The sequence below is a fragment of the Platichthys flesus genome, chromosome 11 (genome assembly GCF_949316205.1).
Source record: "Platichthys flesus chromosome 11, fPlaFle2.1, whole genome shotgun sequence".
In the NCBI taxonomy this organism is placed as follows: domain Eukaryota; kingdom Metazoa; phylum Chordata; class Actinopteri; order Pleuronectiformes; family Pleuronectidae; genus Platichthys; species Platichthys flesus.
The window spans coordinates 24,871,539-24,899,100 of record NC_084955.1 but is presented as its reverse complement, the minus strand read 5'-3'; the positions used below and the strand labels follow the sequence as shown (position 1 = coordinate 24,899,100).

The 27,562-nt window shown below is 44.5% G+C and overlaps 1 long non-coding RNA gene across 4 annotated transcripts; it reads left to right on the top strand.

Moving 5' to 3' along the window:
- Window positions 1-446: 446 nt before the first annotated feature.
- LOC133964722 (uncharacterized) lies at window positions 447-24,712 on the top strand. 4 transcript variants are annotated; one of them, XR_009923815.1, is made up of 3 exons: window positions 447-660; window positions 23,514-23,564; window positions 24,028-24,712. It is a non-coding gene; the product is annotated as an uncharacterized LOC133964722 (long non-coding RNA). The 4 variants fall into 4 exon arrangements; XR_009923817.1 differs by lacking the exon at window positions 447-660 and adding an exon at window positions 6,557-7,367; XR_009923814.1 differs by lacking the exon at window positions 447-660 and adding an exon at window positions 19,854-21,353.
- The last annotated feature ends 2,850 nt before the right edge of the window (window positions 24,713-27,562 follow it).

The following is a 27,562-nucleotide window of genomic DNA, read 5'->3' as shown; positions in this document are numbered from 1 at the left end:
TTAGAGACCGAGCTGCACACAGTCCTTTAATTAAACCTGAGCCTGCAGACCCAGCTCTGCTGTCTGAATAAACACAACTTGTTTCTGTGTGGGTGCAGACTTCCCTCAGGGTGTCTGCTCAGCTCCTTCCTCTATCGGGCAGAAGTGCTTTTGAGCCAAACACATCTAAATGGGTCTCAAGGCAGTGCTGTGAAAACCTAGTTCACACTGCAATATGTTGTTTCCATGTGTGGTTCCGAGAACTGGCCGTGTGGTCGTGACTTCAGACACTTGTTTCTCAGTGTGATCCATCAGGTTACTTTCAGTATCACTTTAGTTTTATTCTTAAGGTTTCATGAGGTGCTGCAAAGTTCTCAATTCTTATTTTCATTCTGAGTAATCCTGCAAACTTCAAATGACACCCCCCCCCCCCCCCCCCCCCCCGTGTGCAAGAAGCCACTGGATGCAGACTCATGCATGTGCAGACCTTCTGCTGGATTCTGCACCAGTCACCTCATTCCTACATTCAGATATAATTTACTTTCTGCTGTGTAATCTGGTTTTGAATGTGAAGTCGACTCATTCTCTCTCTGGTCCGGCTCATTTCCTTTTAAAGGCAGCAGAGCAGCTTCTGCCTTGATGAGCTCAGACCCTGAATCAGCAGCGTCTGCACAACACAAGGTCAGAACCGTGATCTGTGTGCATTCGGCTGCTGTGTACCCAGGAAGACGATATGCAAACCTATTTGCTTACTGTGTTATATAATCATGCTTGTTGGATGCTGGTGTTTTTCTAGGGCTGGGCCATCAAACGATACCAGTAATTATTGCAATAGAGCTTTAATCAATATTAATATAACAAGTTCTTATGCATTTTGCATATGTCTTGTGACTATCGGCTGATATGACCTAGTATCTGGTTGCAGCCCTATGTTTTATACACGTGTGTTCATGTTCATGTATGTAAATATGAAATTATCTTTAAAAAGATTCATGCAGTGTCCACATGCTTCATTCCCCTGAACAATAATGAAGCCAAAATATCTGCTTTGATCTCGACTCATCAAGTTTGATGAGTTGAGATCGAGAGGATGCAGAATGGAGGTTCGACCAATCACGTGTCCGTCTCATCTGTCAATCAGGATGTTTCATCCTATTCTCATCACATAGAAAAGCCCCTTTCCCTAGGCTGGTTATTATTAGTTTTGTATTTGCATGAGTTTTGTTTGCATGAGTTCAACAACGCACGACTGGGTTTAGTTTTCTATCTTTGCTCTCATATCGTTTCAGATCGAGAACACACGGGACCAAATGTCTTATAAAGAAGTTTTACTAAAGAGGAACTTTTGTTAGTGTAAACTTTGTCGAGGAAATTATATCCTTGCTATTTTTTTTTTTCCTTTTCAGAGATTTCTCTGCGCTTTGGCCAAATTGTGAGAAATATTTCCAGGAAAGGTTTTTGCCATTTTGTAAATTAATAACAAACTAATAATCAATTATTATGGGATAGGGTTTAACAAATGTTTCAACAAATGTTGATGTGTTGTCTGGACTCAAAGACGTCGTTGTTACTCATACGTGAAACATGAGGGCGAATGCTTTCTGCTCGTCATGGAATGTGTTTGTTTGTTTCCAGGTACCGTTCATACTCTGCATAGCATGCATTACACAAAGCTATGTGTGTGTTGAACAATATTCTTTTGTGTTACGAGACGCAGAGCAGAAGAAAATGGCTCCGAATAGAAGCTTTAAAAATAGTCCGGGATCAGAGGTCAGAGTCATTCATCAGGACATGAAGCTCTCTGTGGTCGGAGGACGCTTCTGTCGCAGATTAAACTGGATCCACTGGGTGATGTGTCATGCTCCAGTCATCCCGCTCTTTGAAACTTTATTCTCTGACCGATGACCAGAGAACTGTATTAATAGACGTGTTTGTGTCGACCATCATGTCGCTGTGAGCTGCAGATACTGATGTTGTTTGAGGTTGTGTTGTTGTTTGTCTGATTGTCAACACGACTACGCACAAAACTACTCAACAGATTTGAAAGAAACTTGGTGGAGAGATGCATTATGGTCCGAGGAAGAACCCTTTCAAGTTTGGAGCAGATTCAGTTGGTGGGGGGGGGGGGGGGGGGGGGCGGAGGCAGGAGTTTGTTTTCACTTTCTTTATCAGTGCGAGTTTGGTATTTTTTCAACTTTTGAGAAAACCTTTCTCAGAGAATAATCAGATCAGAAAGTATTTATTGCCAAGTAGGTTTACACCTACCAGGAATTCACTCTGGTTATTGATGCATACAATGAACATAGAAACATAAAAACACAATAAATACAACACATAAGAAAAGCACCAAAAAAAAAATATATATATGTTTACTCAATATTTACTTCTTATTTACTCACTTTTTCTAATGTTTATACAAAGTAACATTTATTTAGACATAAACATATCTAAATAAAAATATATAAAAGATATATAATGCAAAATTCGAAACAGTGAACAGTGTCAAATTACAATATGCAATGTAATGCAATATAATATAATGTGTTAATTTAACATCCTTGAGGTGTGGGGGTGGAATAAAAGTCTGAGTCAAGTGGGGGTCCCGGGCCTTGTTGATGAGGCCAACTGCCTAGTGATCTAAATAGAAACTAATCACACATGAAGTGGATTGATATCTTTGAGAGTGACTCTGCAGCTTGATTGAGTTTAAGGAAGGAGGAATAAGATTTACTGTAAGGTGAGCAGGAAGCAGGAAGTTCAGGATAAACAAATGTTTGTCAAAGAAGTTTTCAGATCACTTCTCATAGTTCTGATCACTGAGCACTGATGTTCAAGTCCCCTTGTTCCTCATCGGTTTGGTTTTAAGAAGTTATTTGATATCAAAACAGAGTGAGACCTCCTGTTTGTCAGTCGAGACTCGAGTTTATTAAGTTGTTGATGTTTATTCCCTCTGTTGTTTTGAGTAAAGCTCTTCAGCAGCTTTAACAGTTCCATGGGAACGTCGCAGCTAATCTTTGTTTTCATCTTGAGTGATCTTCATGTTTGTGTTTTTGATTAACTGCTCGAACTCTAACTCATCTGTGAACTGTGAGACGAGACTTCCTCCTGGCATCGAACCACCGATCCACATTCCAGAGATAAGGACTCTGAAACAGAAACGAAATACTCACTCACTCAAATAACTTAAACCACCAATAGCTGATCACCGTTGTTGCTGATAAAGTTCTTACTGATTAGTGATCAACTGACGAATCATTTAAATCCTATAAAACGTGTCTGACCTGCAGATCTGTCACTGAGCAGATAAGTGAAGGAATCTGTGTGATGTGACAGCTGATTAAACAGAGTATCCTTCCTCCTCTGGTGTTATGTATCAGTGTCTTCATGAATCTTCTCTCTGGTGTTTTCTGTGCGCCTACGTGTCGGTGCTGCCTCGGCACACTGTGTGCTGGACGGCCGGCCCTGGTTTGTTTAGAGCACAGAGGAAAGAGCAGTTCGGTATAGAGGCCAGTGGGGTGTTGTGCTCAGTGAAAGGGGGCGTGGTGTTCCCAGGAACATTCCATGCTTATTACAGAGGGGAAGGAAGTGGCAGGACATTCAGCCTTAGAATAAACAGCCCAAGCAGTGAATACAAGGCCCTGCTGCACCGCCCGGGACATGCTCAGCTACTCCTCTGTGCAATCAAGAATTAACATGTCGCTGTCTGACGTCTTTATTCTTCCTTTTCTCCTCCTCGATAAGTCCTGTCTTTGCTGAAGTTGTATTGAACCAGAGACCAGCTGACAGGCGGTGGACCCACGTCTCTTCTCTGCCATCAAAGTCTTTGTAGGTGGAAAACAGAATCAAAGGGAACAGAGTTTTATTCCTGCAGAAAGAAACTGGATTTCTTCCTCTTAAGAGCTCAAGAAAGAGTTTCACTCCTCAGATGCTGGAGGTGTTTACATCTCGGCTTGTGCACGAATAAACACTGACATATATATATATATATATATATATATCTATATCTGTAACGGCAGTATGAGCACATTAAAGGAAACATCACCCGCAGCTGTGTAACCGTCCAAAAATAACCAGTCCAAACCAGTCCCTAACCGTAACCGTACGTCTAACGTCCAAAAGAGTCAAAGTGGAACCTAAACAAGTCTAAACCAGAAGGACACGCTGAGGTCACATACCGAATCCACCGAGGCTGGTCTGCCACTTTACCACCGTATCGCATTTACATGTTTGATATCAGATTTTCAAAGATGTTGTCTACAAACTGTTGTTTATCTATATCTCTGTTCTCTGATGTTGATGAAAGGAGAATAAAGAAGTAGAAAGATTCAAACCCATCAAAGTGGATGGTAGTTTTCCTAACATTGACAGTACTTGGATAAGACCTGGACCCTGAGCAGCTGTATCCACAGCTCTATAGATTTCCTGCTTTAACCTGATTTCTTGTACTAACTCATAACTTGTACTCAAAAAAACAAAGTGAACAAACTCATCCAGGCTCAGAAATGATCCTGGAAACACAAACACCAAAATAGGAAAAATAAATGTTTCAGTCGTTTGCTTTTGGTCGGCGACTCGGTTCCCTAACGACGGCGACACCACGAAACTGGGTGACAAGCCTCCGAGAAGTAGGTCACCCATTTCCACTGGACTTGTTTGAACTGGGAGAGCGGTCACTGGGAGCCTCCTGCCCAGTGTGTGCAGAGGATCCATCACTTGGAGGCAAAGCGTCTTTCCATTGACTGTTTGGTGTCTCGAGGTCAAACGGCGACAGGCCCGGGCTTGTTTGACCCGAGTGCTCTCAAGGTGTGATGTTGTTATGTCTGGACGAGCCGTCGGGTGGGCGGAGGGTCAGGTGGTCAGTGTCAGTTACAGCTTGTCCCCCCCCGACCCCACCTCCCTCTTGTTTGCCGACGGCGGTTGTGTTGAAGTCTGCGGCCTCCGACCCGGCGGAGCTCGGCCGTTGAACCCGGCTGAATGAGCGTCTCTGTGCTCGTTCTGCTGATAGTCGTCGGTTGATGTGGGGGGGGGGGCTCGGCGTGCGGCCGTGCGTCATTCATACGAACGATTCATCGGTTCACCACGGCCCCGAGCGGTCATGCATCTCCGGGTCACATGCTCCGGGTGGCAGTGCCCGCTGAATGGAGGAGTTTGTTGAAATCCCTCGTTTCAGCTGGAAGACGACTCGAAGAGATGACGATAGTGTGAGAGGGATAATTATAGAGCCCCCGTCCCCCCCCCCCCCCGTCCCCCCACATCACCACCTCCTCTTCCCCCCCGCCGCATCTGAAGCTGGGATCAGCACTTGGTCAGCAAAAGAAAATGAAATCTGATAAAGAAACGTGGCCGAGCAGGTCGCACAACCTGGGACCAGAAGCTACAACTCATGCAAACACACAACTTTTAGGTGGGCAGGCGGAAACCCCCCCCCCCCGCCCCCCGCTTCAGGGAGCACAAGATGATGACTCACTTCTAAATAAGTACGACAACATGACTGCGTTTGTTCTCGGAAGTTACTGAGATAAAGTCTGCGTTCACACACACACACACACACACACACATCAGCCGCACACACACACACGGCCCCCTCATTGATTTGAAGAAGCCATTCCGATCATTCAGTGCTGATAAAGAGGTTCTGATTAACATGGACTGTTGATCCTGACTCATGGCCTCCAGTCTCACTGTTATTGTTTTGTTTGAATTTTTTCTTTTTGCCAAGACTTTGCTGGGGGGGGGGGCTCCAGGTTTGAACGTTACCACATCACCACAGCAGATAAAGTTCCCGATGGTTAGTTTTACCATTTCAATCAGTAATTGCCGTCATTACCATGGCGGTGTGGTTGGTACTGGAAGGTAACAGAGCCGATTGTCTGGATTTTCCCCGGGGGGGGGGGGGGGGGGTCATGTCTGAAACCGGCTCCTGAGTGATTGTGAGGAGACGTCTGAGAGCGAAGCACCGGGCTGCGTTCTGCCAGAGTCCTGTGAAGTGGATCCTGGTTCTGGTTCTGGTTCTGGTCTTTGTTCTTAATCTCGTTCTGGGTTCGGCTCGGATCCGTTTGGGTCGTCCAGCTTCGTCAGACCTCAAACTCCATGGGGGGGGGGGTTGGCGCTGTGTGAAGCTGTGGACTTGACCTTGTTGACCTGACCTCAGCTCAGTCACGTGAAGATGTTTTCAGGATTCTTGTTTTTCACAGACAGCGTGTGACGGCCCCTTCAGCCCAGAGGAAAGTTTCTACTGCTGTGACTCCAATGAAGTGGCTGTTAACCCACTTTATGAACAAGGACGCGTCAGCTGAGACTTTGTTTTGCTCGATCTGAGCCAGAGTGGAAGAGTCGACTTGGTTCTGTCGGTTTACATTTTAACTTCACTGTCACTGTCACGGTTTCAGGTTGTTATCACGTTGACATCACCAGTGTCAGTGTCAGTATTCAGGTTATTTTGACCTCATCTCTGGATAACGGGTGGAGACGTGCAAGACTATAACAATAACAATGTGTCTACAGGCACCCCCCCCCCCCCCCCCCCCGTATTCCCACAGTCTGTTTGTGCTGGTGTCTTATCACTGAAGTGTGAACCCTGGTTGTGTTTGGTCAGTTTATAAATCCAATCAACCGCAATAAAACAAAACTAGTGCCTCGCAAAACCATAATTCCCACGACTCACAACTGGGACTCGGCCTCTGATCCTGACCCAGTACAGATCTTTTACCTGATACCTAACCTCTGTGAATATCAGAATCTGGAAGCAGTCTGCAATATTTTGAATCATCTCTCGAAAAAAATTATCTGTGAGGATCAAAGCCAAGTTTGCCGATTGGATGCTTTTCTGAAACTGGTATGAAGTCATTCAAATGAATATGAATAATGTATATGTATGGTCCCTGTTGTTTATCTTTACTTACAGTCTGTGGTTCTGCCCTCATGAACCTGATCCTCGGGACAAACTGTTCCCACAGTGTCACGTTAATCTGCAGACAATGAAAATGACCTGGTGTCAGAATCACCGGCTTTGTTCCCGGCTCTGATAAACGTTTCACCAAACAAATGAAATGACGGGTTTCAGTGGTTCCTCTGTTGTGCGCCTGCCACCGAGCGAACCCACAATCCTATAAAAAACACTAATTAAGGGCTTTTCTATGAGCTCTGCTATTGTTTTGTCTCTCAAGGTCTTCCTGTGCATTTGGGTCAGGGCTGAAGTCTTTCATCCTTCCCCACGGGCGACGACGGGGAGGATTACAGCACAGACAAAATAAGAGCTCGGCAGATAAGCAGAGACACAAAGAGCGCTGCCAGCTCCAGGCCTTCACCGGCACTTCACCAGAGAAACAGGGGGATGCAGCCGTGTGGTGAGTGTGGCCCCTCCGACATCTCGCCCGGACAAAGAAAAGGTAGCTGAATGTGTGCCCGTTGGAAAAGATAATCCTCTCAGCATCATCGTAAATATTTGTGATTTGTTTTGAGCTCTGTGCCGACGACTTAATCCCGAGTTTCAGAGTCTAAATCCCAACGCAGCACAATTCAATCAAAGTTCTTTAACAGGCAGGACAGAGGTTCATCAGGTCAGGGACAGGTCGGCAGTGTCCTCGGTGAAGTTCCTTTCAGCGACGCCCAAGCCCGACAATATTCTTTATTATATTCTTTATTTGTCTAGTGTCTGCTGATGTCAAACTCAGAGGACATTGACACCGGATCAACACACACGGACGTTTGTTTTCGACTCAGCTTGAAAACAACAGTCCCCACACGGAGCTGGGTTCAGGCCTTCAGGTGTGAAACAAACCAGTGTCCCCAGTGTGTGGTCGGACGTGTGTACAACAGCTGTCAGGGATTTATTGTGAAGTAAATTAGTTATTTATTGATTTTATTGGTTTTCTGATGTTTGAACTGAAGTGAAGGAGTAAATGATTCATGCTTGCTGTTAATTTCCTGAAGCTTATTCTAGGTGTAGCCGTCAGTGGGACAGAACAGGTGTGACCAACTTCCTGGAAGTCTGTTTATTCTGTGGTTAATTATCGTTCATCCTCTTTGAACTGAATTAAGTAGGAACACGTACAAACTGGACGTAGTGACATTTGCATTTTGAGCTGGGGCCGGATATGCAGCATCAAACCATAAAGATGTGGGAATTTTTTTTCTAAATGAAGCTTATCAGGGCGATAAATCAGACACATGGGATCAAACTCCATGAGAATGACAGCATGGGTGTTTGGATTCTCATGTAAAGCAATTATCTTGGCTCAGGCTCAGTTTGGTATTTACATCATGGATTGGCTTATTAGATCAGTTGCATGTCTTGGTTTTTAACGCTGGTTTTATTAGCTCTATAAATATACATTATTTTGATGGAAGGGTTAATCTTGGAAAATATTGAATTCATTCTGTTTCGGAGCCGCTTGTGTGCAGAGCATCTGCATGACATCCTGTTGAAGTGAGAAAGTATAAGAGTCGTGGTTTTCATTAATAGAATCTCAATAAGCACCTGACCTGGAGCTGCAGGTGCGAACACGTGTCATGTAGCGTGTAGCGTGTGCACAAGCATGTTGCACTGAGCCTGATCAGTGTCATCTGATCCCAGTGTTTGTGCACGAGCTGCTGTTTGTGTAACTCTATTTGCTCGACTCAATAGGGATCTCACATGTGTGTGTCTGTGTACACACATATTTGTTATGCACAACAGTTTTCCGTGTTCACATCTTGAGAGACACTTGTTTCTCGTGCTGCTGACCAGAGGGCTTCCTTCTGCTCTGCTCACTGAATTGATTTAGCATGACGGCTAACGCACTGACCTCATGGCCGCAGAGTTCCTGTGTCCAACGTCAGGGGAATCCAGTGAAACCAGTGATCTGTGGTACCGGATTCTTTGGTAAACACATTATAAAGAAAATAAATGTTTTCCCATGTGACCAGTACAGACAGATGACCATCTCTTCTGATGCCGGTCACGAGTTACTGACAGGAATCCCCCCCCCACATCATAAATCATAATAATTCAGCCACAGATCATAACAGCATCGAGGCTGGGGAACTTCCGATATGGATCCAGCTCGCAGCACGGTTCATAAGAGTACACAAATAATCTCATATCAGTATTTCATTTTTCTGAAGCCAAGAAAACAGTTTGAAACTAACTGTGGAGTTTAATTGAAGGGACTGTTAGAGTAAGTGAGAAGCATCATCATCACTCTCATCTGACATCAGTTGGCTTGCTTAAGAAAAAGTGGTTCCAACCATCACATTGCTGTGGTTGGTGTGGTCCCCCCCCCCCCCCCCATGCCCAACACTTCAGGGAAACAGGAAGACCAGATCACACTCCACCATCGAGCGATGTCATGCCTCCTCTCAGACACATGTTTGAATCATACAACTGAAAACGTTTAGCAGCTTCACAACAAACTGTGCGCCTGTTTAAAAGATGAATGTGTGTTTGTTCAGTTTGTTGTATTGTTAGATTTGTTTCCCGAGTCATGTTCAGTTTAAATTCAGGTCCAGAATCCTTGTTTTCATTTATTTATTTCCTGTTGTTGTGTTCCTGTCGAGTTTGACCTGTGTCCTCCTCAGCTGCTGCCTCTCAGTCTGATTCCTCTGATAAGTCTCAGATAGGTTATCTGGCCTGTGTGAGAACAAACCGCTGCGCCGCGTTTGATCTCCATGTGCTCGGTGTTGCTTCAGTTTGAGCAACCGGAGCAGATTACCACTCAAATGCATCTGCTTCCTGCTCATAGTCATGTTTATTATACTTTTTGGCCAGAGACAGAATTCCTGGATCTCCTCCCTGTTCCAGATCTTCACCTACATTTTAGGCTACGTCAATAAAGCTACTACGAAAACACAGCCCCGGAGATTTCAAACTTCTCGAAGCAGCCCCAGTGGACGCTTCTGGTACTGCACCCTTCCACCCACTGTTTGTGGAAATCCATAGTTTTTCCTGTAATTCTGCCAAATGACAAACAAACTAATTTCCCTCTGGGCTGCGATCTGAGAGCCTTTCACCCGATCACGTCTCTGGGCTGCGATTGTGGCTATGAGCTCATTCTGCAAACACAGACCCACGGTCACACGGAGCTCGTTTCTCTGGTTATCAGGTTTTTCATCCAGTTACCAAACAGCAGCTCCACTTTCACACAGATCTTTACTGTGAAATATGAGCAACACGAGCTGATGCAGCGCAGCATTCGATCTGTATCATCAGTTTGTCCGAAGGTCAACAACTCATCACAGGAAGCTGATACTGGAGACTTATCTGCTCACGTGATTTTTGTCTCACGTTAGTTTACCTCGTTTCTGAAACGGAGACGAAGAGGAACAGGTCAACCCCCCCCCCCCCCCCCCCCCGAGCCTCCAAAAGAAAACATCCAGGTTGACCGATGTGACTCGGGGAAAAAGGTGTCGGCTGAAACTGGATTGGATTCTGTTGATGAAACCTGATAGGCGTGGGACTGCGGGGAAGACAAGCTCCTGGGAAAACTGTCCCACGTGACGACATGGTGCAACTTGCACTGATTCTTAATTGAGATACGTGTGTTGGGCAAGAGTCCCTACAGACTAACCATGTGGTAGGAACCACACACAATGGGTCGTAAAAGCGGGGCCTTTGAGCCAAGATTAAGCCAGCTAAAGTCTCCCTCTAAGACCCAGCATGGAGATTGTATCTTCTGGTGTTAACTTAATCCCTGGGGTCTCCCCAGAAACCCCTGCTCTGCTCCTGGCCCCTCCCACTCTCCTTTGACCTCTGACACTCAATTGGCTAAAAGCCAGCATCATCCCATGACCAGCACCTCAAGGAGGCAGAACCTCTCAGGTAGAATAAAACCACTGAGACATCAATGCTCGCTGCCATTTTTTACCCTGCTATGAAGACATCATGAGGCCCCTTCGGGGCCTCCCAGCTGTTTTAGTTGCTAAAGGGGGTAACCTTAACTTTAGTTTATCAGCCATTTTTACCCTGCTCTGAAGACATCATGAGGCCCCTTCGGGGCCTCCCAGCTGTTTTAGTTGCTAAAGGGGGTAACCTTAACTTCTAGTTTATCAGCCATTTTTTACCCTGCTATGAAGACATCATGAGGCCCCTTCGGGGCCTCCCAGCTGTTTTAGTTGCTAAAGGGGGTAACCTTAACTTTAGTTTATCAGCCATTTTTACCCTGCTCTGAAGACATCATGAGGCCCCTTCGGGGCCTCCCAGCTGTTTTAGTTGCTAAAGGGGGTAACCTTAACTTCTAGTTTATCAGCCATTTTTACCCTGCTCTGAAGACATCATGAGGCCCCTTCGGGGCCTCCCAGCTGTTTTAGTTGCTAAAGGGGGTAACCTTAACTTCTAGTTTATCAGCCATTTTTTCCCTGCTCTGAAGACGTCAACAGACCCCTCCGGGTCTTTCCAGATGATTTAGTTGCTAAAGGGGGCAACCAGAGTTATTTTCTTTCATTTCTTTCATTGTCTTTTATCTCAGTCGACGTTTTTATTTTCAAAAGGACTTTGCTGTTTTAACTTGAAAAGACCAAACAGGAAATTGCACGCGGAACAATCTCAGACTGTTTCACTTTCCCCACGGACTTTACTTTCTTTTCCCAACAATCTACAAACGGCTTCCACAGCCGTCCCCTGCAGAAGCGCGAGATTCATTCCGCTGAGGAGCACGACCTCCACATCCCTGAAGAAGGACGATGTTCATCCCGTTGAGGAGCAAGACGAATCTACTCCTATTCGGCCCGGCCGACGCCGCTGCGACAGAGGAACCAGCGCAACAGAGCTTGAGCGGCCACGATTATTCACTGGACTTCCGAAATATCCGCGCGACACGCGCATGCAACACCGTGAAGGTCACAGTAAGAGGCTTTATTGTCTGGGCAGATGTTAATCTAATACGTAGCGTATTGTTTTAATACTTGAATGTATTTGTTTTGTATGAGACCGCAGAGTCTCTAGTGTTTTAGCGGCGATTCGCCACTTCCGGTTTCCGGTTACGGCCTTGTGCCATAGTTTTTAAGCGCCGTGAGCAGCGTCTCCAGCTCATTGTGACCGTTTGAACAACGTTGAAGATACTTTACCGGTCAAACCTCAGCACACAACGCCACTTGGGTGCTGAGTGGTAAAGTAAATGTAACTTGTCTCTGACGGTGCTTTTAGAGAGCTTTGCTCTCTCCTTGTATTCTCTCTCTCTCCTTCTAAACCGACCTATACACACATCCGATCTGTATTTAGAATACAGTTCATGTGACATAGTTAAATCTATATTCAGAGAGGCTGGACACATCTGGAAGCCATGCGGCCGAACGCCAAAGCAGAGACAAAGAATTCTCTTTGTCTGAAAATCCCTTTGTGTAATTCATGTGACCACCAGTGTGAGCTCCGGCCACATGGTGTCATTAACATAGACTCCATTTTGAAGAACGCAAGTTAAACCACCATTTTGAGTCTATTATTGCCACGCCTCCTCTCTCACTCTCCTCCCATTCTGGCTCTAAATTCATAACGGCTCTGCCATCTTGTTTTGTAGTCAATTCGCCATTTTGAGAGTTTTTAGGCCTTGGTTCCACGAATCATGATCGGCCGCCATCTTAGATGTGACGTGACTTCGTCATCGCCACGCCCCCCTTCTTTTTCTCTCTCTCTCTCTCTCGCTCTCTCACACACACACACACACAGACACAGAGACACATTGATAGACACAGACAGATACACACACACAGATACACATTGATGAATACATGTGTTTTCTAAATTGTGATAAGCGGCTGCTGTTGTTATCTTTGAAATATGGGAGTTTGTTAAAATGATGAATCATTAAATAACACTAACTGTATTTCACATGCACACACATAGACACACACACACAGAGAGACACTTTGACACAGACACACACGCATACCATGACAGACATACATAGGTAGACCGCCGGTTTTACATGTACTTTCTGAATTGTGATAAGTGCTGCTGCTGTGTTTATCTTTGAAATATCGGAGTTTGTTAAAATGATGAAACATTAAATAACACTAACTTTATTTCCCCTTTTTAATAAATGCTTTTGTAATTAAAGTATCTGTAGTCTGTGATTATTTGTGCATATGTATGTGATTGCAGCTGGATTATGATTGCCTGTGCTCGAACTTAGAAGCCTTCACTGTTAATTAAATAATTATTAATATTAAATATTGAGATTATTGATTTGACATTTATCATTATGAGACTGATATTTAAAGATTGAATTGTTGGTCCCTGTAACCAGGGTGGTGCCCCGCGACAATAAGCAATGATTACAGATTTGTATTATTCTTAATTGATAATTTTATTGTTTTCATTAATTATTTTAACTATTATTAATGGATAACCGTATCATTTCTAATAAAATGTGTTACTATTCTTAATTAATAGCTTTATCATTTTTGATTATTTTTAAGAAATAATTGTTATTTTAATAATCATATTTCATGATTATTAATAATTAGCCAACGTCAATTCTACTCCTACTATTGCACAACACGTGTTTGTTCCCAGGCTGGTGACGACACGTGACCGAGGTCGCCCACGCAAGGTCAAGGAGAAGCACCGCTCAGAGCTGTCACGCCCCCAAAGCCTCGACCTGCAGTTTAAACACAGAACTCCTCTCTTCCCAAACATCAACCTGTTCTTCTCGTTTCCTTCCTCCACATGTACATTACATATATATATATACACAGGGCCCCAGTGGACTGAGGCAGTTTGTTCAGTGAGATCATGTGTTTGTTGAACTGCAGAGATTCAAATATTTTGGGCCTTTTTGCATTTTAGACGTACAACAACAGTCTTTGATCTTTCCCTTAAAAGCTGGAGGCGGAGAACTCATTACACCTGAGTTTGAGTTTCTAGTCACGTGACACATGGAGCTTCTCTCTTTCCTGAAGTTGGATGTGGTGACGAGGTATCTCATCTTTGAAGAGTTCACACAAAGTGACTGAAGACTGTTGAATGAAGGCCAGATTTTTTAGATTAGGGCTAAAGCTTAAAGGCTATAACTTACGGCGGCGATTCAACGTATTGACCTTAACCGCTGTTTGTGTTGCTGCTGAATTACATGAATTACTCATTTTCTGTTTCACCACTGACATCAACTTTTTAAATTTTGATTTCCTTCATTTGTGCTGATGGACCTGAAAGTGATGCAGAACTCAGAACTTCTTCCCCGGTGTCGAGTCCCTTCAGATCTTTTCCTCCAGAATGTGTCGGCCCGGCCGGTTTTAAAGGTTTTGAACAAGGCTCTGCTCTCTGTGCCCCGGATTCCACCTGACAAGCTCAGGTGGTCACATGCAAAGGGGGGGTGGGGGGGCGACTGAAGTACACCAGTGCATTAGCTCAGTGATCCGAGGCCTTTTCAGGCTTCACTGACGTCCTTGCCTCCGAGTGAGTTCTGAAAAACAAGCGCCTGGCGTGAAGGAATGCAGCGAGCCCTTCACTGGAGCCCGGAGGAGGTCAGCAGCTTGTGTTTTCTCCTCTGCCTGATCTGCTGTGGTTTGTTCCTGCAGCTCTCTTACAGACACCGGATATTACAAAGAGGAGAAGGAGGAAGATAAATCTCATGGACCAGATCCAAACCCATAAAACCCTGAGGAGACGTGGCCTCAATCTGCCAAGACGTCAGGGATCTGGTACCAACATTATGGAAAGTGATGGTTTTTCTTGCACATGCCTCGACACAGGAATCCCACGAGTCGTCTTTGCCCGCCCCCCCCCCTCCTTTGGTGTAATACCCATCAAATATCAGAGGCTTCATCCAAACCGTGTCTCAAGCACCAGGTATTTGCCTCCGGCTGCGATCATTTAAGTAGAACCCATCTGAGAGGATTTGTTTACCAGACTGAATGTGTCTGGTCTCTTTCTTCAGTCACAGTCATTTCCTCCTCGCGGCCTCGAGTCATTTCAGAGACGTGTGTTTTTACATCAGCCCCCACAAGGAAAAGGTCCCTGCTCCACCTGCACGGATCTCACACCTTCTGTGTTTTGAATCAGATTCTGGCCCAACTTCTGCCTCCTACACACACACACACGCCTGAATAACACACACACACACACACACACATAACCACACATACACACACACATGCACGTCTGACTTAATTAAAGGACAGGGTTGTGTGGATGGGGGAAATACACGGATCTGATGTGGTGCACATTATTTCGCCCACGCTCTTAAAGGAACAGTGCACCAGTTCCGTGTCGTTACAGATCAACACTCACTGCTCTTTAAAGGGACCTTCCACACAAAAGGATTCCTCTTTCACATGAAACAATTGAGAGAAGTGAGTTTAGAAAAGTTTTTAATTTCGTTTCCTCATGGTGAACAGAAGGAGAACAACAATGACAACTGAATGAAAAGCTAGAATACTGATTTAAATACGGTAGAGGGAAAACTGTGAATTAGAGAACACACCAGGACTCGAGGGTTTCTGCTGACTCATGCTGTCGGATGAGGGATTCACATCGTTCATCAAACCTTATGATTGACAGGTGACCCCCAGTCCCTGTGGCTTCGCACCACAATGTTCCAGTTCATGATCTGAACTCCATCACGATGCGTGACCCTGTCCAGCCTGTTTGCTGAGTCACGTTTCACCGGCTGCTCCTCTCTCATTGGTCGGAGTCTCTCTAATCAACAGCCACACCTGGAGCCCTTTAATTGGCCCCAATGACGGTCAACAAAGCTTCAGACTCCAGGGCTTAAAATTCAATATCTACTCACCTCTCATTCAGGTTCAAGGTTGAGATTGTTCATGAAAACACAAACATACACATATTTATAATGAAATGTGTAGGATCCACCACCTGAGCAGCGACACAAAAGGTTTTGGCGTAAAATAAATAGTTTTATCGGAGCATCAACTGACGAGTGGACATTCCCGTCTGTTCTTCATCACTCCTGTCCAGCGTCAGGTTCTGATGTGTGTGTTTAAACCCTCTGGCTGGTTCTGTTTGCCTGTTTCTTAAGTGTTTTGTTGTTCGGAAGTCTGTCGCTGAATAAATTGGGAGTTCTGAGTAAAGTTTAACTTGTGATTCAACAGTTTCAGGATCAGTCTGCTGGTGTCCGTGTGGAATGTGTCCCAATAACACCCACTGAAATTCCTCAATCATGACTCGTGGTCAAGTTACCGGATAACGTGACCTCAGAGAATCTCATTAGTCAGACGTGAAGAATGTCGTAAGAGGAAATGACCATGAGGGATAAATATCCGTCTCAGTCTTTCTCAGATGTGGTTTTTCTCCTCTTCTCTTTTTGGACTCGGTGTCCTCTGAATAAGAGCAAAACCTGATCCTGTTGAATTCGGGATGAGTTACATTCCTCCTCCATGTTGCTGTGTTGCATTTATATCATGGATTGAACTTTGCTGTCGGCTTCCTGTTGTCTGACCTTTCCTCCTCCTCGTCATGATCACCTGCTTTTCCAGCAGCAGCACGAACCTCTGACCAGAGTCACGCTGACGACATGCTGGTTCTTCTTTTCTTCTCTATTCCAGTTTTATTTCTGGAAAAACTCTCAGAACCTGGATGTGTGTTTTTTCAACAGGACGTCCTCTAAAGCGGCCGGGCCTCTCCTTCCCGGATCGTCTATCAGCTGACTGTGTTTGCTTCCTGCTTGAGTCAATATGTTCTGTGCTGCAGTTGAAAGGCAGCTCACAAGAGCAGGCTTGTCTTTGGCAAAGTCGTATACCTGTAAACGCATGTCAGCCGACAGCCTGGGCCTTTCATCTCAGCTCTCTTATTAAAAAACACCATTTATTTACTTCTTTGCCTTTTTCTTTGCAGTTTCCCTTATTTGTGCAGCTCTTCAGTGTGGAGAGGAGGAGGAGGAGGAGGAGGAGTGTTTGTGGCTGAGGAATGAGAGGAATGAAGAGTGGGATAAAGGCAGGCGTCGGTTTGGAGAGCCGGGGGGGGGGGGGGGGGACTGGAGTTCTGGGAACATTTGGTACTGATCTACTCATCTAGTTGCATCAGGGTGTGCACCACTGAAATGAAAGGGGGGGATTGTGTGTTTGTTTGGAGGCTATTTGAAGCCAGGTTGGTGAAACAGGAATAGCGAGAGCTGCTTTCACTTCAGCTGCGATTCATTAAAGCCGTCCGGCCCCGGCCATTGTCCCTGCTTTGAATAGCAGGTACATGTTGATGCTCTGCCCTGAAACACACAATAGAGAGCAACCGACCGGCAGCTGGCAACGCAACTGCCGTCAGCGTCTGTCAAGATCCAACCTGCTCACCACATCACTATGGTTCTTCCAGTTTTCCTATTGTTTTGGATACACAGTTGTGTGTGTGTGTGTGTGTTTGTGTGTGCGTGAGTATGTGTGTGCGTGTGTGTGTGTGAGTGTGTGTGTTCGTTGCCGAGCTGCAGTCAACACCATTCCCACGCATTTCTGTGGAAAACCAAACTCAGAGTGAGCGGAGCTGAGATAAACAGCGTCAGCTGACTGAAGGCAAACAGCAGCTCCCAGAGAGAGAGCACGCCGCCCGAGCACAGAACACACAGCAGCCACCAGTTCAGAGCGTGCTCACATCCAGGATCAGCTTCTCCTCCAATACGCTCAAGTACAACATGCAAATACGCAGCAGGGCTGTTCTGGACTTTACTTTTATTTGAGATGAACTTGTACTTTACTGGAGTTTTATTTTGTTCTACCATGAATCAGTGGAGAACACTGTGGCTTTAAATTCACTTTATTTATCAGACAGCTGTAGTTACAAAGTAGGAAAAGTTATGATTCAACTAAGTAGAGCACATTCCTCCCCTAAGGTCCAGCAGTCCTGTAATAGTATGTCTTGTTTTTTCCATCAAGCTTCACAAATGATCCCCTGGGAAGTTAGAGGAACTGTCCAAAAAAACAAAATCTTGTGCAATGCAATTCCAGAATCTGCCCTTTTGTCCTGATGTGTCTCAAAATTCAGTCAGTTCTGTTTCAGCCGATGTCCCAACTTTCCTCGAGGTTCACAGAAATCCATTCAGGGTTTTTTGTGCGTAATCCTGCCGTCAAACCATCGAGCAGGAGTGGAAACCAGTTGGTAACTAGAAGGTTGCATAGAGAGCACATGCCCCAAAACTCTAAGGCTTCTTCTTTGGGTCCCAACCCTCCAACACAAGTTTGGGAAAGAATCTGTCTCGTAGTCTTTGTGTTATCTTTTAAACAAACAGACAAACTCAGATGAATTTGTAGATAACTAGGATGCAGACGTGGTGTTGTAACTGTTGTTGTGAACTTTGATCGCTTATATTTTAATCTGTAGAATTTACATTTAAATTCACATTAAAGGCGTAAGGAACATTTCCATTTGTCAACAAGTCATTCATTTCTTGGAGACGATGTAAACCGTCAACGTGCAGCAAACAGTGTTCTGTGATTAAAAGGTTTCATCTTAGATTAATCCTCTGGCACCGAGCCTGGTCCGACGCTCAAACAGACGTTCCTCACAGCCGCCATCTTGAAAAGAAAACCGACGGTAAACACAGGTGCTGCTGACGTCGCCAAATAACGATGTGTTCTACTGAGGTTCAGAGCTCTGACTGATGTGACGCCCGTGTTTACCCACCATAAGGCCCGGAGGGGAAACTTTCCAAGAGTTCCCCCTGAACGCAAATATGAAAGAAACGTCTGCAGCAGTTTGTTTTTCTTCACTCTCCCATTAATCACATCTCAATCCCTCCCATGTCTCCTGTGACCCCCGGGGGGCCCTGGGCTGGGAACAACTGGGCTGGGAACCACTGGGCTGGGAACCACTAGACTGGGAACCTCTGGACTGGGAACCACTGGGCTTATCTACGAGACTGTTCTGTAAATACAAACATGCTGCTTATTCATAGGAGTTATAGAGAAAGACATTTGTTTGTGTCTACCTCCAATTGTCTTTTAGCTCCGATTTTGGGCTCCACCTTCTCCTGAGGATCACATCTGGCTCTTGTGTTAAATGTTCAGACTGTGTTCTGCTCCCTCAACATAGAGAATGATGACCTGTGTCCTCACAGGAGTCAGCAGCTGCTCACAGGGAGACTGACCAACACCTGTAAAGAAGAATTGTGTAGAATAAGTGCAGTTCAACTCAGATCCACAGTAAAATGTGTCCTCTACTGTATTTTTATAAAAATGCAGAATTTAGATGAAAACCTGGTGATTTAGAAGTGACTGGGGAAAAGCACGACAGCGTTTGTGAGTCTGTTGAATTGGTTTCGACCTCAGCGCCTCTCAAAGTGTCGGGGTGGAGCGTCGGGTTGTGTAGCGGCCCGTATCAACTGGGTTTTTTTTCAACCTGGAGGAAAGTACCTAAATGTTCCTGTCATTTAAAAAAGTGTTGATCTGCTCTGACCTGGGTTTTGCAGATAAATTTGACTGAACCGAGGAGGCTGCAGCTGCGGCCTGGAGATCCAGCTGTGCTCGGGTCAGCTGGTGTTATCGGAGGAGGTGTGTGTCTTCCTGTGAGCGAAAAGAAAACAACGAGACGGAGCAACAAACAAAGAGTTTATAATAATAAAAGAATATGAAAAAGCCTGTATTTAGCTTAGTGTCGCTAAAAGTCAATCAAACGCTGTGTGTGTGCAGTGGCACGTCCACTACCTTGACTTGTGATGAAATCTGGGGTTTGCAATTGGAAAACGTTGAACTTACCACAAGACTTTACTTCCTGTGCATCAGTAGATCCCCCCCCGACCTCGAGCTGGGTATTACACAGATTCCCAAATCGCTGTAAACGTTCGTCTCTCACCCTGAAGGGTTAAAGACGCCTCCCACAGGAGACTTACCGTAAGAATCATTTAAATGCTCATATTTAGTTTGTCTGGGTGTTTCCCCTTTTCCTTCAATGTGTCACTGCTGTTTTTTTTTTTGCACATTCAAAAGTTCCACTGAGTGGTAAAAGGTGAAGTCTGCAGCAAAGCGAGGTTTGTTCCGTAAAGCGTCAGAGAGCCAGATTTCATTCGAGCGTCTAACGTCCTGTTTGACTCATATCGATACAGAACCAGCTGATCGAGCAGCTTCTCACTGGAACTCTTCGGAGGCTTCAGTGGAAACGATGTTCAATCTCATGTTTGCTGAAGTGCCTTGTGGTTAAGGGTTAGAGTCAATTACATGTAGACTTCGCCCACGTAGGTGACGACGACAGGACGTACACATGTCGATGAAATTCTTTAGTCCCTAAATTACAACGTGAATTCAAAACCACGTCAGAGGAAACTATGGAACCAACACGTGAAGCCGGGTTCGGATCCTCAGGTGTGAAAACCTCCTCGGTGACTTTCAGTGTAAAACAACCAGGCTAATTTAAGAGATGTGGTTTTGTTCTGTAATCACTTATAATGAACCCGCTCTTAATCTCCTCAGTGTCTTCCTGAGACATCATTTGATTCCTGAATAAGCACCTGGAGACACAAGGTTCCTTCTCACTGTGATGAATCAGGGTTTTGAAGAAGCTCTCGTTTTGAACATTCAGTCACCGACAGCTGAGGCAGGATCTGGTCTCAGATCAGCTGGGTGACAACATGTGCTCACATCATCAGATTGCACAACAAGCTAAAGACCACTTGTGTGAATTATCGGCCGTCATCTGTTCCTCAAACCTAAATTTAGAGAAGGGGTTTCGCTGACAGCGGCAAAACACCTGATGCCAGGAACAGGCCACACAGTCATTTTGAGTTTGAAGTTGGTCACTGCGTCAGATTTGGTGGACCAATCAGGGCTTGTGATTCAGGAGATCAGAGAGACAACAACAACACGTCAGCCTCATGTCCTTTTCACTGTTTACAGCTTGTGAATAATCACTGTGCTGAATATCCTGAAACAACCGTGTGTGTGTCACAAGGCATCACGAGTTCTGTCTCTCACTGACCAGTTCTTTTGGCCTAACATGATCTTTTCTTATTGGTGAAGTGAGGAAATCCTCCTGGGTTGGATGGGTCCAATGTTTTCTTTTTTCAAGAGGTGACAACACAATCATCCTCACTGCTCCACTTCATTTTATCTCCTACCGCAACAAATTGATGAACAAACCCATCAGACTCGGTGTGTGAGGATATTTATTGGATGATAGAAAACACAGACCTTTCGTGTCATCTACCAGAAGCTGTGTGGGTTTTGTTTGCTTCAGTTCTTCTGCATGAGGAACAAGACCTATTCACCTGTTTGTGTGCTGCACTGGTTGAACTGGTATCTGCTGGAAGCTGCACCTGGGCTGTGCTGCAGCCGTGCTCGGACACACCCCTCTGTGCCAGTGCTGGACGACCATCTCAAACACAAACCACACCAAGGGCAATTTGGCAGAGGAGCAACCTGAGTGCAAAGGCTGTAGATAGGAGAGCAGTGGCGTGGTGATCTCTGTGCTGACTTACAATCGTCTGAGTGCACACCCAGAGCCAGGGAGCAGCCGAGAGCTAAAGGTCGGTGAGTCGAACCCGGATGTTTTCATGCCGGATCCACACGATGCCGAGCATCAGCCTGATTGTGCCAAACAATGAAGGTGCCAATATTTCAGATGAAAACAAACCTAACCTCTTATCAATCTGGAGTTTGATTCATCATCATGTTATCTGAATTCAAAACAAACTCTTAGATGGAACCAAGCCTCGATTCTGGATTGTGTGTTTTGTAAACACCTCTGATAAGAGTCCTGTCTCATAATGTAAAGAAAGTGACGAACCTTTGATCAGCAGCTTCGTCTGAAACCGCTCCCAAACGTGTCATGTGGAAGAAACCAAACCTCTTTTGAAACCACATTGGAATTAGATTCAGATTTTTATTTTGATCTTTTTGTTTGTTTCGTTTTTAGTCTTCGTCAAAGATCCTTATTCCGTGAAAAGCTCAATGTTCTATTATCGGTCTGCACTTAATTTTATTCTTGAATGTAAAACATCCGGTACTTAAATTTCACGTTGAACAAATGTATGATTTGTTATTTTTATTCTTTTAAATCATCTGGATATATTGCAATATATTCAATAACCTTAAGTTTGGCCACAACAGATTTTTAAAACTCAAACGAAAATCGACATTTTCCTTCTTTGGTAGTGATTTGATCTGGTAAACATCAGTTTCCCATCAGAACGACTGGTTTCACGAGCCGTGCCTTTGATTTCTCATGTGTGTAGGTGGACGTCTCGTGTATGAAACTCTTTGTTCTCATCAATGTTTCTGTACAAATGTAAATCTGGTTTTATCCTGAGTTTAACACCATCCGCCGTGCTGTACACTTCTTACAAACACTCTCCTCCTTTAAATCCCTCCCTACGTCTTTAAGCCAGGATTCTGCAATCGCCCAAAAGCCTCTTTTTTTGTTTTTGTGTGTGTGTGAGTTGCCTCGAATTCTTTCAATAGAACGTGCAGTGTGTGGGCGGGTGTGTTTTCTTTCTCTCTCTGCAGTTGTTGAATGTCTCTGGGGAGTCGGCTGGATTATTGAGGGGATTTCTGTTGGATTTCAGGGAAATAAAGACAACTGTTTTTCCTTTCTCCCTGAACTCTCTCATATTGCATCAACCAATCACAGCCCGCAGACCTGACGCAGCCTTAAGTGCTGTTTACATGCATTTTTAACAGTAGACCTCTCTCCGGCTATAAGCTGCGTATTATAGAGGGTTGCGTCATGGAAGTGGAACCAGAATGTCAGCGAGGAGGGAATAAGCCTTTTAAAACAGCACTGGCCTACTTTGTTATCTCAATGAGAGCGTGTCACACAATGCACACGACATGTTGTGTGTGGGGGGGTCGTCTATAGGAGGCAGAGGCTGCATCCAGGCCGATGGAGGAACTAACAGAGAATCACTTCAGCTGTTTGAAGGGGATAAAAAAAGAACTGGTAAAAGTAGAGGAGGTTAAAAAAAGAATAAAAACTTCTCTTTGTGACATACAATGGTACTTTGAGCTAAATGCTAACATGCTAATTCAATGTTTACCAGGATCACAATCTTAGTTTAACCTGTCAGAATGCTAACATTTATTTATCAGATCAAAAACATCTTGAGCTTTGCAAATAATTTGGAGCAAACGTAGAGGAGGCGGGGTTTATGACCTGTTCTGCAGCCAGCCACCAGGGGGCGATCAAGATGCTTTGGCTTCACTTTTGGAAAGTTATAATTTCATCCATCTTTAGATGCAGTCTATGGGGGATGGATCGGGTTCCTATCAGGTATCTATTCATTATACAAACTTATGGATGGATCAACCTAAGTGGACCATGAATATTTCCTCAAATTCATTGCTCTGCATTGCTGAAATATAATAGACAGATAGATAGATAGATAAAAGGATAGATAGACAGATAGATGAATACATAGAGAGACAAACATTATTGTTGCACAATGAGCAAAAACTGTGGTAGATGAAAACCGTTGTTTACCGGAGGAGTGGGCGGACGTCTGCCTCGACCAGTTTGGTTGAATGGGGAAAAAAGAGGAGAGAGATTTATTAAAACATACAAAATCAGTTTTTCCAGAGACGATGTGCTGGAAAACGTCTGCAGGACATTTTCAGAGCAAAAAATTCTGCATCCACAGCTCAACAGCAGCTGTGTTGTTCACGCTTCATCTCTCTGTGTGTGTCTGCAGGGAGACGACGTGCTGAGGTGCAGCTTGTTCTGACGCCGCCTCACATTCCTGGTAAGTGCTGCATCAGGAGTCGGGAACATCTTGTTTTGAAATGTTGCTCTGAGGCAGATTCTTGCATTGGACTGAAATAACTTTAAAAAAGTACGTGTCTGGACATGCTGTTCCCGTCGTAAGGGTTGGACGTCATCCAACGTGACAGGGCTCCACAATAACAGGGAGGGGGAAGGAGGTGAGACGTTCATCTCCGAGCCAGACTGATGACACAACACAGCTACGTGCAGCAGCAGCATCTTCATATAGAACAGACAAACAGCATATAGGTCAGCTGAACATGTGCTGGCTTGTCTCTGCAGATAGAATCAGGGCCTTTATGTTTTCTAATTTTTCTTGGGTTGTACATTGAGTATATTCAAAAACAGACTTTCCTCAGGAGAAAGATGTTTTCATGATGGAGTTCGAATCGATTCAATATAAAAACAGAAAGATGTTTATACCCCCCCCCCCCCATCCTCAGAAATCCTCCACGGCCTCTGTTGAGAAGCTGCCACACGTCTGCAGACTCATTCTTCTGGATGACACTGGACTGGTCATACTGGGCGAGGGAATGGTTACTCACTGCTTTTCAGTTCTTGAGGACATTGTGTCCAAGATGAAAAGATGTTTTATCCACTGATGAAACCATGACACACCCACAAGGCTCTGGTTGAGTCGAAAGACGCTGTGCTTTTATTTTGACGGTTGCTGGGTGTCACTAGAGATGACTCTCCAGTGACTGTGAAACTTCTTTCTATCTAAACATATGTAACTTCCGCCACCTGGAGTTTCTTGAGCATTTTGATATCTTTGAACAGCTTGGATTTGATCCAAGAACATTTTCCCATTGAACCGGTTGTTAATTATTGATTAATTATTAGCCAGACTCTTTTAATGTTTAATTTTCAGTTCAATCCACGCTCATTCTCTCTCTCTTTCCTTCTTTATCAAAATTGGACTACTGTTTTTTTCTTTCTTAAGCTGGATATATATATTTAGATATAAAAATAAAAATGTTGACATTCTATTTTACACCATTTTATGCAAATTTTTTTTTTAATTCTTGAGTATTGTTAGAAGACAGCCTGTGACTCAAGCATTTCATTGCCAGCGACTGCCTAATTGTTTTCTCTGTGCATTTGATAATAAAAGTTTTGAATATAGAATCTTGACTCTTGACTCTTATCTTTATCAGCATGTTTTATCTCCCATGAAATTTACTATGAAAAAGTACCTTTCGTTTAATTCACTATAAACAAGTCATTTATTTTAAAAAGGGAGAATGGCGTCACCACTACGGGACTTTCAGGGTTTTTATTTTCAGTTTCTGTTTTTCGGGTAATTTATATTGTGTCAAATATTAAACTTCTTTCTTTAAATCATCACTCAAAAAGTACATAACCGATTGTCTTTTTCATGACCGTTGCTTGAACAAATATTTATTTGTTTTAATCTTTCTCCTCTGTGAAGCATTTTCTAATGTCTGTTTTGACAGGTACTATCAATAAGGTTATGAATATTATGACTATTATGAGGATGCAGAGTTCTCCTGAAAAGAAACAATCAATAGAGGTCGTTCTTATTTTATCTCTCTGTGATTTCCATAGACGTTAAGTCCTGATAGAAGCAGGGAAATGTTTTTTTATGTTTTCATTAGAGGCTCCAGCCTGATGAGCACAAACAGGTTCAGGGATTTCCAGAGTCCTGCCCTCGACAAACAGGTACGAGCAGGTGGACAATAAGGAAACCAATAAGAGACGCTGGCCAGTGAGTGCAGCAAATTATAAACCTACCGAGAGGATCAGCATCAAAGAGAAAGTGAAATAATTATGAGTGAATTAAAACTAATAATATGCACTGCTGCACCTGAGATCTGCTCTATGTGGCTTATTTCTATTTCTGTGCTCTCAGTTGCACCTGGTTGTTTTGACCTGCTTCTTCCTGATTGGACGAGGCTGAGCATCAATGTGATTGGTTATTATGTTTCACTCTCATTTCTGCAAGCAAGCTAAAAAACAATGATTGTTGAGGTTATGGTGAGGGGGATGGAGGGGGGGGGGGGGGGATGTTTTTCCTTTTCCCTGCAAAGCATTCAAGTCCAGTTCAAGTTCATAAACTTTTACAGCGTCTGCGAGTCCAGACCTCTCTCCTGGTGTTATTCGCTGATCTCTTGCATATTACAGATCTTAAAAACCACATCCGTCCTCCGTCCTCCGTCTTCTGTCCGCTCCGTCCTCCCTTCCCCCCGAGTGCCGGCCCTCTGTGTGTGGCATGTGGTTTGGATTCCTGCCCAAGGACTCTTCAGTGTGGGAGAACAAGGCCCCCCACTGTGCTGTGTTTTGCACATTCCTCAGCCCTGACATCAGCTTGGCTGCAGGAAGGACGCCGGCCTCAATAGCGAAGCGGCTGTGTGCGGGAAGAGCCCCCCCCCGCCCCCCCTCTGACCCCAGCCGTCTGGCTGACGGACCCCGGGCCGGGTGTGGGGGGGGCCCCCAAGCCACCTCTGACAGCAGAAGCCCCCACAACAATGCAATCAAAGGCATGCTTTACATACCACATGTTGTTTTGCCGTATAAATTAGATTGAGATGCCCAGCTATCGTTAAGATGGATTACCCCCCCCCCCCCCCCACACACACACACACACACACACTAACATTGAAGGGCGATATGGAAATTTAGGTCACATGCTGAATGTAAATATTATGGTTTGCAAAAATGCAGCGTGAAGACAACTGAGGACTGACGGCTTAGAGTCTGAGGCAAACTGAACAGACTGTTGTGTGTCTCTGTGAGTGTGTGTGTGTGTGTTTGTTCAAATCAAGATTTATGTGAATTTATTTTTGTAAAATGATTCAGTCTGTAAACGTTGTGGTGTTTACTTCAATCTATACTTTATTTACAGAGTAATTTCAATAAATAAAAACTAAGATTCTATTTCCAACACAATGCTAACAGGCTGCAACTGTGCTAGCTTCTATGTAAAGCTGCACTCGGGTTTTGAGCTAAATGCTAACATCGCTCTTGATGACTATGCTAACATGTTGTTGTTTAGCAGATATAATGTTAGTAGTGTTTTGAGCTAAATGCTAACATGGACAGGCTAACATATTGACAATGCTAATGCTACGTTACGGAAAACTCAGATTTCAGACATTCCAATTTAAAATGTCCGACTTCCAACAGAATTAAGATCACTTTACGTGGACACACACGATGGAACCTGATGTTTTAATCATGAGTGTGGTTACCTGAGAGCGGAGGTCAGGGAGCAGCAGGGCTACTGACACCAACACCACTCGTGTGTGAGTAGAGAGCAAGTACAAAAAAACTTTTAATCATATCTTTCTGTACTTTGAGTATAAATTCTAAACTAGACTTTTAAGGTCTTATATTTTGCATTGAACTTTTCCCTCATAAGGTTATTTGTGTTCACTTTTGGGATAAAACTGGCTTCACGTCAGCATCTCCAAATTTGGACAAAGAGTGTTTGGGTGTTGGATGATTCAAGATAGTTTAGTCAGAACTCAGATCAACCAGGACCAGAATGCACCCTGGGCTCGTTCCTGGTCTCACTCAACAGATCCTGGACTTTTACCAACATGAGTAACGTTCTGCAAAAAGTCAACTTAAAATATGTTTTTACTTATTCTCCCGTTCGTTTAGGACTTAAACACAAAGGCTTCCAGACTCGCCCGCTGGTTTTTATCCTGAATGTTTTCCACATGCAGTCATTTGATGAGGTGTTCTGGCTCATGGCCATGTGTTCACCTCCAGACGCAGCCTGGTCTCAGGTTTCCCGTAAGGACCCAGTGTGTGTGTGTGTGTGTGTGTGTGTGTCTGCGTCTGCGTGGGAGGGCGAGGGGGTTGGCGTGGGGGGGGGACGAGGGCCGCACAGAGAGGAGGCGTGGAAGCGTGGGAGGAGGAGACATCAAAGCCGAGGGGAAATGGGCTCCCCTCGTTCAGACAAAAGCCGGCCGAGGGGTTCAAGTGAAACGCGATCTGCCGTGTGACCCT